An 18,096-nucleotide genomic window follows, 5' to 3' on the forward strand; every position below is an offset into this window, starting at 1 on the left:
ATTGCCAACAGCTGGGAATGTGGCCTACCTTGCTTACTACTGATACAGGCCTCATATACTGTGACATTGCCAACAGCTGGGAACGTGGCCTACCTTACTACTGATACAGGCCTCATATACTGTGACATTGCCAACAGCTGGGAACGTGGCCTACCTTGCTTACTACTGATACAGGCCTCATATACTGTGACATTGCCAACAGCTGGGAATGTGACCTACCTTACTTACTACTGATACAGGCCTCATATACTGTGACATTGCCAACAGCTGGGAATGTGGCCTACCTTGCTTACTACTGATACAGGCCTCATATACTGTGACATTGCCAACAGCTGGGAATGTGACCTACCTTGCTTACTACTGATAAAGGCCTCATATACTGTGACATTGCCAACAGCTGGGAATGTGGCCTAACTTACTTACTACTGATAAAGGCCTCATGTACTGTGACATTGCCAACAGCTGGGAATGTGGCCTACCTTGCTTACTACTGATAAAGGCCTCATGTACTGTGACATTGCCAACAGCTGGGAATGTGGCCTACCTTACTTACTACTGATAAAGGCCTCATATACTGTGACATTGCCAACAGCTGGGAATGTGGCCTACCTTACTTACTACTGATAAAGGCCTCATGTACTGTGACATTGCCAACAGCTGGGAATGTGGCCTACCTTACTTACTACTGATAAAGGCCTCATATACTGTGACATTGCCAACAGCTGGGAATGTGGCCTACCTTACTTACTACTGATAAAGGCCTCATATACTGTGACATTGCCAACAGCTGGGAATGTGGCCTACCTCGCTTACTACTGATAAAGGCCTCATATACTGTGACATTGCCAACAGCTGGGAATGTTGCCTACCTTACTTACTACTGATACAGGCCTCATATACTGTGACATTGCCAACAGCTGGGAATGTGGCCTACCTTGCTTACTACTGATAAAGGCCTCATATACTGTGACATTGCCAACAGCTGGGAATGTGGCCTACCTTACTTACTACTGATAAAGGCCTCATATACTGTGACATTGCCAACAGCTGGGAATGTGGCCTACTTTGCTTGTTACTACTGATACAGGCCTCATATACTGTGACATTGCCAACAGCTGGGAATGTGGCCTACCTTACTTACTACTGATACAGGCCTCATATACTGTGACATTGCCAACAGCTGGGAATGTGGCCTACCTTATTTACTACTGATACAGGCCTCATATACTGTGACATTGCCAACAGCTGGGAGTGTGGCCTACCTTACTTACTACTGATAAAGGCCTCATATACTGTGACATTGCCAACAGCTGGGAATGTGGCCTACTTTGCTTGTTACTACTGATACAGGCCTCATATACTGTGACATTGCCAACAGCTGGGAATGTGGCCTACCTTACTACTGATACAGGCCTCATATACTGTGACATTGCCAACAGCTGGGTATGTGGCCTACCTTGCTTACTACTGATAAAGGCCTCATATACTGTGACATTGCCAACAGCTGGGAATGTGGCCTACCTTGCTTACTACTGATACAGGCCTCATATACTGTGACATTGCCAACAGCTGGGAGTGTGGCCTACCTTACTTACTACTGATACAGGCCTCATATACTGTGACATTGCCAACAGCTGGGAATGTGGCCTACCTTACTTACTACTGATACAGGCCTCATATACTGTGACATTGCCAACAGCTGGGAATGTGGCCTACCTTACTTACTACTGATACAGGCCTCATATACTGTGACATTGCCAACAGCTGGGAATGTGGCCTACCTTGCTTACTACTGATAAAGGCCTCATATACTGTGACATTGCCAACAGCTGGGAATGTGACCTACCTTACTTACTACTGATACAGGCCTCATGTACTGTGACATTGCCAACAGCTGGGAATGTGACCTACCTTATTACTACTGATACAGGCCTCATATACTGTGACATTGCCAACAGCTGGGAATGTGGCCTACCTTGCTTACTACTGATACAGGCCTCATGTACTGTGACATTGCCAACAGCTGGGAATGTGACCTACCTTATTACTACTGATACAGGCCTCATATACTGTGACATTGCCAACAGCTGGGTATGTGGCCTACCTTGCTTACTACTGATAAAGGCCTCATATACTGTGACATTGCCAACAGCTGGGAATGTGGCCTACCTTGCTTACTACTGATAAAGGCCTCATATACTGTGACATTGCCAACAGCTGGGAATGTGGCCTACCTCGCTTACTACTGATACAGGCCTCATATACTGTGACATTGCCAACAGCTGGGAATGTGGCCTACCTTGCTTACTACTGATAAAGGTCTCATATACTGTGACATTGCCAACAGCTGGGAATGTGACCTACCTTGCTTACTACTGATACAGGCCTCATATACTGTGACATTGCCAACAGCTGGAAATGTGGCCTAACTTACTTACTACTGATAAAGGCCTCATATACTGTGACATTGCCAACAGCTGGGAATGTGGCCTACCTTGCTTACTACTGATAAAGGCCTCATGTACTGTGACATTGCCAACAGCTGGGAATGTGGCCTACCTTACTTACTACTGATAAAGGCCTCATATACTGTGACATTGCCAACAGCTGGGAATGTGGCCTTCCTTGCTTACTACTGATACAGGCCTCATATACTGTGATATTGCCAACAGCTGGGAATGTGGCCTACCTTACTTACTACTGATACAGGCCTCATATACTGTGACATTGCCAACAGCTGGGAATGTGGCCTACCTTACTTACTACTGATGCAGGCCTCATATACTGTGACATTGCCAACAGCTGGGTATGTGGCCTACCTTGCTTACTACTGATAAAGGCCTCATATACTGTGACATTGCCAACAGCTGGGAATGTGGCCTACCTTGCTTACTACTGATACAGGCCTCATATACTGTGACATTGCCAACAGCTGGGAGTGTGGCCTACCTTACTTACTACTGATACAGGCCTCATATACTGTGACATTGCCAACAGCTGGGAATGTGGCCTACCTTACTTACTACTGATACAGGCCTCATATACTGTGACATTGCCAACAGCTGGGAATGTGGCCTACCTTGCTTACTACTGATAAAGGCCTCATATACTGTGACATTGCCAACAGCTGGGAATGTGGCCTACCTTGCTTACTACTGATACAGGCCTCATATACTGTGACATTGCCAACAGCTGGGTATGTGGCCTACCTTGCTTACTACTGATAAAGGCCTCATATACTGTGACATTGCCAACAGCTGGGAATGTGGCCTACCTTGCTTACTACTGATAAAGGCCTCATATACTGTGACATTGCCAACAGCTGGGAATGTGGCCTACCTCGCTTACTACTGATACAGGCCTCATATACTGTGACATTGCCAACAGCTGGGAATGTGGCCTACCTTGCTTACTACTGATAAAGGTCTCATATACTGTGACATTGCCAACAGCTGGGAATGTGGCCTACCTTGCTTACTACTGATACAGGCCTCATATACTGTGACATTGCCAACAGCTGGGAATGTGGCCTACCTTACTTACTACTGATAAAGGCCTCGTATACTGTGACATTGCCAACAGCTGGGAATGTGGCCTACCTTGCTTACTACTGATACAGGCCTCATATACTGTGACATTGCCAACAGCTGGGAATGTGGCCTACCTTACTTACTACTGATAAAGGCCTCATATACTGTGACATTGCCAACAGCTGGGAATGTGGCCTACCTTACTTACTACTGATAAAGGCCTCATATACTGTGACATTGCCAACAGCTGGGAATGTGGCCTACCTTACTTACTACTGATAAAGGCCTCATATACTGTGACATTGCCAACAGCTGGGAATGTGGCCTACCTTAGTTACTACTGATACAGGCCTCATATACTGTGACATTGCCAACAGCTGGGAATGTGGCCTACCTTACTTACTACTGATAAAGGCCTCATATACTGTGACATTGCCAACAGCTGGGAATGTGACCTACCTTACTTACTACTGATACAGGCCTCATATACTGTGACATTGCCAACAGCTGGGAATGTGGCCTACCTTACTTACTACTGATAAAGGCCTCATATACTGTGACATTGCCAACAGCTGGGAATGTGGCCTACCTTACTTACTACTGATACAGGCCTCATATACTGTGACATTGCCAACAGCTGGGAATGTGGCCTACCTTACTTACTACTGATACAGGCCTCATATACTGTGACATTGCCAACAGCTGGGAATGTGGCCTACCTTGCTTACTACTGATACAGGCCTCATGTACTGTGACATTGCCAACAGCTGGGAATGTGGCCTACCTTGCTTACTACTGATAAAGGCCTCATGTACTGTGACATTGCCAACAGCTGGGAATGTGGCCTACCTCGCTTACTACTGATACAGGCCTCATATACTGTGACATTGCCAACAGCTGGGAATGTGACCTACCCTGCTTACTACTGATAAAGGCCTCATATACTGTGACATTGCCAACAGCTGGGAACGTGGCCTACCTTGCTTACTACTGATAAAGGCCTCATATACTGTGACATTGCCAACAGCTGGGTATGTGGCCTACCTTGCTTACTACTGATACAGGCCTCATATACTGTGACATTGCCAACAGCTGGGAATGTGGCCTACCTTACTTACTACTGATACAGGCCTCATATACTGTGACATTGCCAACAGCTGGGAATGTGGCCTACCTTACTTACTACTGATACAGGCCTCATATACTGTGACATTGCCAACAGCTGGGAATGTGGCCTACCTTGCTTACTACTGATAAAGGCCTCATATACTGTGACATTGCCAACAGCTGGGAATGTGGCCTACCTTGCTTACTACTGATAAAGGCCTCATATACTGTGACATTGCCAACAGCTGGGAATGTGGCCTACCTTGCTTACTACTGATACAGGCCTCATGTACTGTGACATTGCCAACAGCTGGGAATGTGGCCTACCTTGCTTACTACTGATAAAGGCCTCATATACTGTGACATTGCCAACAGCTGGGAATGTGACCTACCTTACTTACTACTGATAAAGGCCTCATATACTGTGACCTTGCCAACAGCTGGGAATGTGGCCTACCTTACTTACTACTGATAAAGGCCTCATATACTGTGACATTGCCAACAGCTGGGAATGTGGCCTACCTTACTTACTACTGATACAGGCCTCATATACTGTGACATTGCCAACAGCTGGGAATGTGGCCTACCTTACTTACTACTGATACAGGCCTCATATACTGTGACATTGCCAACAGCTGGGAATGTGGCCTACCCTGCTTACTACTGATAAAGGCCTCATATACTGTGACATTGCCAACAGCTGGGTATGTGGCCTACCTTACTTACTACTGATACAGGCCTCATATACTGTGACATTGCCAACAGCTGGGTATGTTGCCTACCTTGCTTACTACTGATACAGGCCTCATATACTGTGACATTGCCAATAGCTGGGAATGTGGCCTACCTTGCTTACTACTGATACAGGCCTCATATACTGTGACATTGCCAACAGCTGGGAGTGTGGCCTACCTTATTTACTACTGATACAGGCCTCATATACTGTGACATTGCCAACAGCTGGGAGTGTGGCCTACCTTACTTACTACTGATACAGGCCTCATATACTGTGACATTGCCAACAGCTGGGAGTGTGGCCTACCTTATTACTACTGATACAGGCCTCATGTACTGTGACATTGCCAACAGCTGGGTATGTGGCCTACCTTATTACTACTGATAAAGGCCTCATATACTGTGACATTGCCAACAGCTGGGAATGTGGCCTACCTTGCTTACTACTGATAAAGGTCTCATATACTGTGACATTGCCAACAGCTGGGAATGTGGCCTACCTTGCTTACTACTGATAAAGGCCTCATATACTGTGACATTGCCAACAGCTGGGAATGTGGCCTACCTTATTACTACTGATAAAGGCCTCATATACTGTGACATTGCCAACAGCTGGGAATGTGGCCTACCTTGCTTACTACTGATAAAGGTCTCATATACTGTGACATTGCCAACAGCTGGGAATGTGGCCTACCTTGCTTACTACTGATAAAGGCCTCGTATACTGTGACATTGCCAACAGCTGGGAATGTGGCCTACCTTGCTTACTACTGATAAAGGCCTCATATACTGTGACATTGCCAACAGCTGGGAATGTGACCTACCCTGCTTACTACTGATAAAGGCCTCATATACTGTGACATTGCCAACAGCTGGGAATGTGGCCTACCTTACTTACTACTGATACAGGCCTCATATACTGTGACATTGCCAACAGCTGGAAATGTGGCCTACCTTACTTACTACTGATACAGGCCTCATATACTGTGACATTGCCAACAGCTGGGAATGTGGCCTACCTCGCTTACTACTGATACAGGCCTCATATACTGTGACATTGCCAACAGCTGGGAATGTGACCTACCTTATTACTACTGATACAGGCCTCATATACTGTGACATTGCCAACAGCTGGGAATGTGGCCTACCTTACTTACTATTACTACTGATACAGGCCTCATATACTGTGACATTGCCAACAGCTGGGAACGTGGCCTACCTTGCTTACTACTGATAAAGGCCTCATATACTGTGACATTGCCAACAGCTGGGTATGTGGCCTACCTTGCTTACTACTGATACAGGCCTCATATACTGTGACATTGCCAACAGCTGGGAATGTGGCCTACCTTACTTACTACTGATACAGGCCTCATATACTGTGACATTGCCAACAGCTGGGAATGTGGCCTACCTTACTTACTACTGATACAGGCCTCATATACTGTGACATTGCCAACAGCTGGGTATGTGGCCTACCTTGCTTACTACTGATACAGGCCTCATATACTGTGACATTGCCAACAGCTGGGAATGTGGCCTACCTTACTTACTACTGATACAGGCCTCATATACTGTGACATTGCCAACAGCTGGGAATGTGGCCTACCTTACTTACTACTGATACAGGCCTCATATACTGTGACATTGCCAACAGCTGGGAATGTGGCCTACCTTGCTTACTACTGATACAGGCCTCATGTACTGTGACATTGCCAACAGCTGGAAATGTGGCCTACCTTGCTTACTACTGATACAGGCCTCATGTACTGTGACATTGCCAACAGCTGGGAATGTGACCTACCTTACTTACTACTGATACAGGCCTCATATACTGTGACATTGCCAACAGCTGGGAATGTGGCCTACCTTACTTACTACTGATACAGGCCTCATGTACTGTGACATTGCCAACAGCTGGGAATGTGACCTACCTTACTTACTACTGATACAGGCCTCATATACTGTGACATTGCCAACAGCTGGGAATGTGGCCTACCTTACTTACTACTGATACAGGCCTCATATACTGTGACATTGCCAACAGCTGGGAATGTGGCCTACCTCGCTTACTACTGATACAGGCCTCATATACTGTGACATTGCCAACAGCTGGGAATGTGGCCTATTTAATATTTAATCACTATTTCAGCAATGTATATAAGTTGTGTCCCTGTCCTGCACTGTAATGTACTGTAAGTTACTTGTTTCTTGTTCACTTATTAGTTCTATGTACTATGTAAGGCGCTGCGGAACACTTGTGGCGCCATATAAATAAAGGATAATAATAATAATAATAATACAGGCCTCATATACTGTGACATTGCCAACAGCTGGGAATGTGACCTACCCTGCTTACTACTGATACAGGCCTCATATACTGTGACATTGCCAACAGCTGGGAACGTGGCCTACCCTGCTTACTACTAATACAGGCCTCATATACTGTGACATTGCCAACAGCTGGGAACGTGGCCTACCTTGCTTACTACTGATACAGGCCTCATATACTGTGACATTGCCAACAGCTGGGAACGTGGCCTACCTTGCTTACTACTGATACAGGCCTCATATACTGTGACATTGCCAACAGCTGGGAATGTGGCCTACCTTGCTTACTACTGATACAGGCCTCATATACTGTGACATTGCCAACAGCTGGGAATGTGGCCTACCTTACTTACTACTGATACAGGCCTCATATACTGTGACATTGCCAACAGCTGGGAATGTGGCCTACCTCGCTTACTACTGATTATTATTATTATTATTATTATTGTTTTGCTGGGGAAGCCTTGGCTGGGTGCAGCTTTTTTTCTAAGTGCAGTTTTTTAAGTGCATAACTAGCGTTAGACCTGCGTTATTTTTTATTAGTTAATTCTTCTGCTGATCCTGAATGAATTGACACCGCCTCTCTCCCAATCTACAGGTAACTGAAGTTGACTGTGACTGCAAAGTGTTTCACCTCCTGTGCCTCCTTTATTAATTATAATCATAGGTAACTGAAGTTGACTGTGACTGCAAAGTGTTTCACCTCCTGTGCCTCCTTTATTAATTATAATCATAGGTAACTGAAGTTGACTGTGACTGCAAAGTGTTTCACCTCCTGTGCCTCCTTTATTAATTATAATCATAGGTAACTGAAGTTGACTGTGACTGCAAAGTGTTTCACCTCCTGTGCCTCCTTTATTAATTATAATCATAGGTAACTGAAGTTGACTGTGACTGCAAAGTGTTTCACCTCCTGTGCCTCCTTTATTAATTATAATCATAGGTAACTGAAGTTGACTGTGACTGCAAAGTGTTTCACCTCCTGTGCCTCCTTTATTAATTATAATCATAGGTAACTGAAGTTGACTGTGACTGCAAAGTGTTTCACCTCCTGTGCCTCCTTTATTAATTATAATCATAGGTAACTAAAGTTGACTGTGACTGCAAAGTGTTTCACCTCCTGTGCCTCCTTTATTAATTATAATCATAGGTAACTGAAGTTGACTGTGACTGCAAAGTGTTTCACCTCCTGTGCCTCCTTTATTAATTATAATCATAGGTAACTGAAGTTGACTGTGACTGCAAAGTGTTTCACCTCCTGTGCCTCCTTTATTAATTATAATCATAGGTAACTGAAGTTGACTGTGACTGCAAAGTGTTTCACCTCCTGTGCCTCCTTTATTAATTATAATCATAGGTAACTGAAGTTGACTGTGACTGCAAAGTGTTTCACCTCCTGTGCCTCCTTTATTAATTATAATCATAGGTAACTGAAGTTGACTGTGACTGCAAAGTGTTTCACCTCCTGTGCCTCCTTTATTAATTATAATCATAGGTAACTGAAGTTGACTGTGACTGCAAAGTGTTTCACCTCCTGTGCCTCCTTTATTAATTATAATCATAGGTAACTGAAGTTGACTGTGACTGCAAAGTGTTTCACCTCCTGTGCCTCCTTTATTAATTATAATCATAGGTAACTGAAGTTGACTGTGACTGCAAAGTGTTTCACCTCCTGTGCCTCCTTTATTAATTATAATCATAGGTAACTAGCTTATTCTTTACTGAATCCTTATGCTTTTGTTTCTAATGCCTTATGATTTGTAATAGTTACATTGTTTTAAGGATTCTCTCAGTTTATTGACTAAAGTGAATGCTTGATTTATTTGTAGCCTTAGATGTATGGTATGTGGTCATTGTTGACTTAAGCCATTTTTATTGCTAGCTTTCTCTGGCTGGCCAATTGGGGGTTTTCATTAATTAGTGTCCACACTTGCCTGCTTCCCTGTATAAGTGTCAGTAGTTTGGCTGGGGAAGCCTTGGCTAAGTGCAGTTTTTTAAGTGCATAACTAGCGTTAGACCTGCGTTAAACCGAGGAAAAACAGAAGGAGAAAAAAGGTCCATCACGCAACAAACCCCAACAATCTAAAGACTCAGACTACAACTGGACTCCCTGTACAATCACGGCAAGAACACTTCTAATGCTATTCATAATGCTGGCCTACTGATTCTAGCATACAATTCAATGCTTATCGTACTTTTCCCCATGTCAGTTTATATCTATCAACTTTGAAACACTGTCCTTTATCTCAGCTCTCTTGCCTAGCCTCACATCCTCTGTCTGCTTACAATCTGCGTTATTTTTCACATTCTGCACACTTTAGAACCCCACTTTTATTTCTCCCTATAACAATCTTGTTAATCTGCATACATATTGATACACTGTTCTTTGATACGTCACTGTTTTCTTACTTGCATTCCTACAAATCTCTTGCACTCATATCTCATTTAAATTTCCAAATTTCTTTCCTCTTGTTTACTTATAAACACCATGACAAGGTTTTCGTCAACTCCCTCCTTCCCTCTGTCTCTACCTAATCCTCTGTTCTGCCCCCTGCTTCCACCTTTATCCTTTCCCCCTTATCTCTTCCACCTCCTCCTCCCCTTCTCCCCCCTCCTCTGTCTGCCTACTCTTCACTCCTCACCCATTACTCCACTTTCTTCCTGTTCTACCCCCCCTCTGTCCTACTACCCCACCACCAAACCCTCCTCCTACACTCCTCTCCCTGTCACTTCACCCCACTGCCATCCACATCTCCCTCCCTGCCCACCTCCTATTGGTTCCCTTTCCAGCTCAGGTGCCCGCACCATCACTAAACTCTATTCATATCGGTCCCCCAAATTAATCTCACCTCCACGTTACAGCAACCCGGACAATCTCATTCACATCTCCCCCACAAATGCTATCTCTCTATCCTGTGCCCTCTGGAACGCCAGGTCAGTCTGTAATAAACTGGTCCCCACCCATGACCTTTTTATCTCCAACTCTCTGAATCTCCTAGCCATCACTGAAACTTGGATCTCACCCTCTGACACCACTTCTCCTGCTGCTCTATCCTCTGGGGGCTTTGCCTTCTCCCACACCCCCCGGCCTGGGGGTCGCCATGGTGGTGGAGTTGGGGTCCTTCTATCCACCAGTTACTCATACCAGCTAATACCCTCTGAACCATCCCTTACATTCCCCACATTTGAGGTTCATGCTATACGACTCTTCCAACCAGTAAACCTCAGAGTAGCTGTCATTTACCGTCCCCCTGGCTCTCCCTCCAAATTCCTTGACAACTTCGCTTCCTGGCTCCCTCACTTTCTCTCCTCAGATCTTCCCTCCATTATCCTAGGTGATTTTAATATTCCTATTGACATTCCCACAGAATCCTCTGCAGCTAAACTCCTTACCCTCACCTCTTCATTTGGTCTCGCCCAATGGACCTCCTCACCCTCCCATGTGAGTGGGCACTCACTTGACCTGGTCTTTACGCACCGTTGTGATATTTCTGATTACTCCAATTGCCCATTCCCCCTCTCTGACCATCACCTTCTCTCTTTTAACCTATCCCTCTCTCCTTGCCCTCCTCTAACTCCTAAGGCTACCATTACTAAGCGTAATATTGAGGCTATTGACACTGTTGCTTTTTCCTCCCTGCTGGACTCTCTTCTCTCCCCTATCATTTCTCTCTCCTGTCCTGAACAAGCTACTTCCCTGTACAATTCCTCCCTTGCTTCTGCTCTTGATTCTGTTGCTCCAGCAATAACCACTCACCCTCGCAGATCCACACCACAACCCTGGCATTCCAAATGCACCAGATACCTACAAAAGTGTTCAAGAATTGCGGAGCGTCAGTGGAGAAAGTCACGCTCTAAGGCTGACTTCCTCCATTTCAAATTTATTCTCTCCTCCTACAATGCTTCCCTGTCTCTCTCCAAACAAACATATTTCAAGAACCTCATCTCCTCCCAGTCCTCAAACCCCCGGCGTCTCTTTGCCACTTTCAACTCCCTACTCTGCCCTTCCCCTCCTTGCCTTCCCTCCTCGCTCTCTGCCCTCGACTTTGCCACCTACTTTACATCTAAAATTGACTCCATACGTGAGGACATCATATCCCATCAGACCCTTAGCACTCCTCTCCCTCCTTGCCCTTACCACCCCTCCCCTTCTGTCTCACCAACTCTGACATCCTTCTCCCCTGCTTCTGGAGAGGAAGTCTTGGCCCTCATCCGGTCCTCCCCTCCTTCCACCTCCCCTCTTGACCCTATCCCTTCCCGTCTCCTCTCCCACTTGTCTCCTTCTGCCTGTTCCCATCTGGCTCACCTCCTTAATCTTTCCCTATCATCTGGCACTGTCCCTTCTGCATTCAAACATGCTCTTGTCTCCCCCATTCTTAAAAAACCTACCCTTGATCCTAACATACTTTCAAACTATCGACCCATCTCTCTTCTCCCTTTTGCTTCCAAACTCCTTGAGCGTATTGTCTACAACCGCCTTACCACCTTTCTTTCCTCCCACTCCCTCCTTGACTCATTTCAATCTGGCTTCCGATCTCTCCACTCCACGGAAACTGCCCTCACGAAAGTCAGCAACGACCTCCTTGCTGCCAAATCCAAGGGTCACTACTCTCTGCTCATTCTCCTTGACCTCTCTGCTGCATTTGACACTGTAGACCACCCTCTCCTCCTGCAAATCCTTTACTCTCTCGGTTTACGTGAAACTGCCCTCTCCTGGCTTTCCTCCTACCTCTCTGATCGTTCCTTCGCTGTGTCCTCTCATGACTCCTCTTCCCCTCCACTTCCACTAAAGGTAGGAGTTCCCCAAGGTTCTGTTCTTGGACCTCTCCTTTTCTCCCTATATACATCCTCTTTAGGTGAACTCATTAACTCCTTTGACCTCCAATATCATCTCTATGCAGATGATACTCAAATTTACCTTTCCACCCCTGAGCTCACCCCTGAGCTCCTTACCCGTATCTCCAACTGTCTCTCTGCTGTCTCTTCGTGGATGTCCCAGCGCTTTCTTAAACTTAACATGTCTAAGACTGAGCTGATCATCTTCCCACCCTCTTCCACTACATCACTTTCCACAATTTTGTTATCTATTGATGGCACAACTATCTCCTCTAGCCCCAAAGTGCGCTGTCTTGGAGTTATCCTAGACTCCTCCCTCTCCTTTAAACCGCACATTCAGCACATCTCGCAGTCCTGCCGTTTTCACCTAAAAAATATCTCCAGGATTAGACCCTTCCTCACCCAGGATGCCACTAAAACCCTCATCCACTCACTGGTCATATCCAGATTGGACTACTGTAACCTTCTCCTAGCTGGCCTCCCAGTCTCTCACCTCTCTCCACTACAATCTGTTCTCAATGCTGCTGCTCGGCTCATCTTCCTCTCCAGACGTTCTATATCTGCTTCCCCTCTCCTTCAAGCCCTACACTGGCTCCCCTTCCCCTTCAGATGCCAATTCAAGGTTCTTACATTCACCTACAAAGCCCTCACCAAATCCTCTCCCGCATACATTTCTGACCTTCTCTCCCTTCACACTCCCACCCGCCCACTTCGCTCAACTAATGCATGCCGCCTCTCTTGCCAACTGATTACTTCCTCCCACTCCCGCATCCGAGATTTTGCCCGTGCTGCTCCCTACCTTTGGAATGCTCTCCCTCTCCCTATCAGACTCTCCACCTCTCTACAAATCTTCAAACGGGCTCTCAAGACCCACTACTTCATCAAGGCCTTCCAGCACTCCTCCTAACCCACCTCATGCTCTTTCCTTCCTATCTTCCCCTTCTGTGTCACGCCTGTCTGTCTGCCCCTCCCCTTAGAATGTAAGCTCTCATGAGCAGGGACCTCTTCCCTCATGTGCTTCTCTTTACATTTTCTTCTACTCTCTACTCCCCATTAGGGCACCTAACACGGGACCGCCAACTCCCGGCAGCTTATTGTGAGTGCTTTAATCACTATTTCAGCAATGTATATAAGTTGTGTCCCTGTCCTGCACTGTAATGTACTGTAAGTTACTTGTTTCTTGTTCACTTATTAGTTCTATGTACTATGTAAGGCGCTGCGGAACACTTGTGGCGCCATATAAATAAAGGATAATAATAATAATAATAATACAGGCCTCATATACTGTGACATTGCCAACAGCTGGGAATGTGACCTACCCTGCTTACTACTGATACAGGCCTCATATACTGTGACATTGCCAACAGCTGGGAACGTGGCCTACCCTGCTTACTACTAATACAGGCCTCATATACTGTGACATTGCCAACAGCTGGGAACGTGGCCTACCTTGCTTACTACTGATACAGGCCTCATATACTGTGACATTGCCAACAGCTGGGAACGTGGCCTACCTTGCTTACTACTGATACAGGCCTCATATACTGTGACATTGCCAACAGCTGGGAATGTGGCCTACCTTGCTTACTACTGATACAGGCCTCATATACTGTGACATTGCCAACAGCTGGAAATGTGGCCTACCTTGCTTACTACTGATACAGGCCTCATGTACTCTGACATTGCCAACAGCTGGGAATGTGGCCTACCTCGCTTACTACTGATACAGGCCTCATATACTGTGACATTGCCAACAGCTGGGAATGTGGCCTACCTCGCTTACTACTGATACAGGCCTCATATACTGTGACATTGCCAACAGCTGGGAATGTGGCCTACCTTGCTTACTACTGATACAGGCCTCATATACTGTGACATTGCCAACAGCTGGGAATGTGACCTACCTCGCTTACTACTGATACAGGCCTCATATACTGTGACATTGCCAACAGCTGGGAATGTGACCTACCTTACTTACTACTGATAAAGGCCTCATATACTGTGACATTGCCAACAGCTGGGAATGTGGCCTACCTTACTTACTACTCATAAAGGCCTCATATACTGACATTGCCAACAGCTGGGAATGTGGCCTACCTTACTTACTACTGATAAAGGCCTCATATACTGTGACATTGCCAACAGCTGGGAATGTGGCCTACCTTACTTACTACTGATACAGGCCTCATATACTGTGACTTTGCCAACAGCTGGAAATGTGGCCTACCCTGCTTGCTACTGATAAAGGCCTCATATACTTTGACATTGCCAACAGCTGGGAATGTGGCCTACCCTGCTTACTACTGATACAGGCCTCATATATTGTGACATTGCCAACAGCTGGGAATGTGGCCTACCTTACTTACTACTGATAAAGGCCTCATATACTGTGACATTGCCAACAGCTGGGAATGTGGCCTACCTTGCTTACTACTGATAAAGGCCTCATATACTGTGACATTGCCAACAGCTGGGAATGTGGCCTACCTTGCTTACTACTGATAAAGGCCTCGTATACTGTGACATTGCCAACAGCTGGGAATGTGGCCTACCTTGCTTACTACTGATAAAGGCCTCGTATACTGTGACATTGCCAACAGCTGGGTACGTGGCCTACCTTGCTTACTACTGATACAGGTCTCGTATACTGTGACATTGCCAACAGCTGGGAATGTGGCCTACCTTACTTACTACTGATACAGGCCTCATATACTGTGACATTGCCAACAGCTGGGAATGTGGCCTACCTTACTTACTACTGATAAAGGCCTCGTATACTGTGACATTGCCAACAGCTGGGAATGTGGCCTACCTTGCTTACTACTGATACAGGCCTCGTATACTGTGACATTGCCAACAGCTGGGAATGTGGCCTACCTTGCTTACTACTGATAAAGGCCTCATATACTGTGACATTGCCAACAGCTGGACATGTGGCCTACCTTACTTACTACTGATACAGGCCTCATATACTGTGACATTGCCAACAGCTGGAAATGTGGCCTACCTTGCTTGTTACTGATAAAGGCCTCATATACTGTGACATTGCCAACAGCTGGGAATGTGGCCTACCTTGCTTACTACTGATACAGGCCTCATATACTGTGACATTGCCAACAGCTGGGAATGTGACCTACCCTGCTTACTACTGATAAAGGCCTCATATACTGTGACATTGCCAACAGCTGGGAATGTGACCTACCTTGCTTACTACTGATAAAGGCCTCATATACTGTGACATTGCCAACAGCTGGGAATGTGGCCTACCCTGCTTACTACTGATAAAGGCCTCATATACTGTGACATTGCCAACAGCTGGACTTGTGGCCTACCTTGCTTACTACTGATAAAGGCCTCATATACTGTGACATTGCCAACAGCTGGGAATGTGGCCTACCCTGCTTACTACTGATAAAGGCCTCATATACTGTGACATTGCCAACAGCTGGGAATGTGGCCTACCCTGCTTACTACTGATAAAGGCCTCATATACTGTGACATTGCCAACAACTGGGAATGTGGCCTACCTTGCTTACTACTGATAAAGGCCTCATATACTGTGACATTGCCAACAGCTGGGAATGTGGCCTACCTTGCTTACTACTGATACAGGCCTCATATACTGTGACATTGCCAACAGCTGGGAATGTGGCCTACCTTGCTTACTACTGATACAGGCCTCATATACTGTGACATTGCCAACAGCTGGGAATGTGGCCTACCTTGCTTACTACTGATAAAGGCCTCATATACTGTGACATTGCCAACAGCTGGGAATGTGACCTACCTTGCTTACTACTGATAAAGGCCTCATATACTGTGACATTGCCAACAGCTGGGAATGTGGCCTACCTTGCTTACTACTGATGAAGGCCTCATATACTGTGACATTGCCAACAGCTGGAAATGTGGCCTACCTTGCTTACTACTGATAAAGGCCTCATATACTGTGACATTGCCAACAGCTGGGAATGTGGCCTACCTTGCTTACTACTGATAAAGGCCTCATATACTGTGACATTGCCAACAGCTGGAAATGTGGCCTACCTTGCTTGTTACTGATAAAGGCCTCATATACTGTGACATTGCCAACAGCAGGGAATGTGGCCTACCTTGCTTGTTACTGATAAAGGCCTCATATACTGTGACATTGCCAACAGCTGGGAACGTGGCCTACCTTGCTTGTTACTGATAAAGGCCTCTTATACTGTGACATTGCCAACAGCTGGGAACGTGGCCTACCTTGCTTGTTACTGATACACGTTTCATATACTGTGACATTGCCAACAGCTGGGAATGTGACCTACCTTGCTTACTACTGATAAAGGCCTCATATACTGTGACATTGCCAACAGCTGGACATGTGGCCTACCTTGCTTACTACTGATAAAGGCCTCATATACTGTGACATTGCCAATAGCTGGAAATGTGGCCTACCTTGCTTACTACTGATAAAGGTCTCATATACTGTGACATTGCCAACAGCTGGGAATGTGGCCTACCTTGCTTACTACTGATAAAGGCCTCATATACTGTGACATTGCCAACAGCTGGAAATGTGGCCTACCTTGCTTACTACTGTTAAAGGCCTCATATACTGTGACATTGCCAACAGCTGGGAATGTGGCCTACCTTGCTTACTACTGATAAAGGCCTCATATACTGTGACATTGCCAACAGCTGGAAATGTGGCCTACCTTGCTTACTACTGATAAAGGCCTCATATACTGTGACATTGCCAACAGCTGGGAACGTGGCCTACCTTGCTTACTACTGATAAAGGCCTCATATACTGTGACATTGCCAACAGCTGGGAATGTGACCTACCGTGCTTACTACTGATAAAGGCCTCATATACTGTGACATTGCCAACAGCTGGACATGTGGCCTACCTTGCTTACTACTGATAAAGGCCTCATATACTGTGACATTGCCAACAGCTGGAAACGTGGCCTACCTTGCTTACTACTGATAAAGGCCTCATATACTGTGACATTGCCAACAGCTGGGAATGTGACCTACCTTGCTTACTACTGATAAAGGCCTCATATACTGTGACATTGCCAACAGCTGGACATGTGGCCTACCTTGCTTACTACTGATAAAGGCCTCATATACTGTGACATTGCCAACAGCTGGAAATGTGGCCTACCTTGCTTGTTACTGATAAAGGCCTCATATACTGTGACATTGCCAACAGCTGGGAATGTGGCCTACCTTGCTTTCTACTATTAAAGGTCTCATATACTGTGACATTGCCAACAGCTGGGAATGTGGCCTACCTTGCTTACTACTGATAAAGGTCTCATATACTGTGACATTGCCAACAGCAGGGAATGTGACCTACATGGCCTACCTTGCTTACTACTGATAAAGGCCTCATATACTGTGACATTGCCAACAGCTGGGAATGTGACCTACCTTGCTTACTACTGATAAAGGCCTCATATACTGTGACATTGCCAACAGCTGGGAATGTGGCCTACCTTACTTACTACTGATAAAGGCCTCATATACTGTGACATTGCCAACAGCTGGGAATGTGGCCTACCCTGCT

The sequence above is a fragment of the Taudactylus pleione genome, unplaced genomic scaffold (genome assembly GCF_031769625.1).
Source record: "Taudactylus pleione unplaced genomic scaffold, aTauple2 ptg000907l, whole genome shotgun sequence".
Classification (NCBI taxonomy): domain Eukaryota; kingdom Metazoa; phylum Chordata; class Amphibia; order Anura; family Myobatrachidae; genus Taudactylus; species Taudactylus pleione.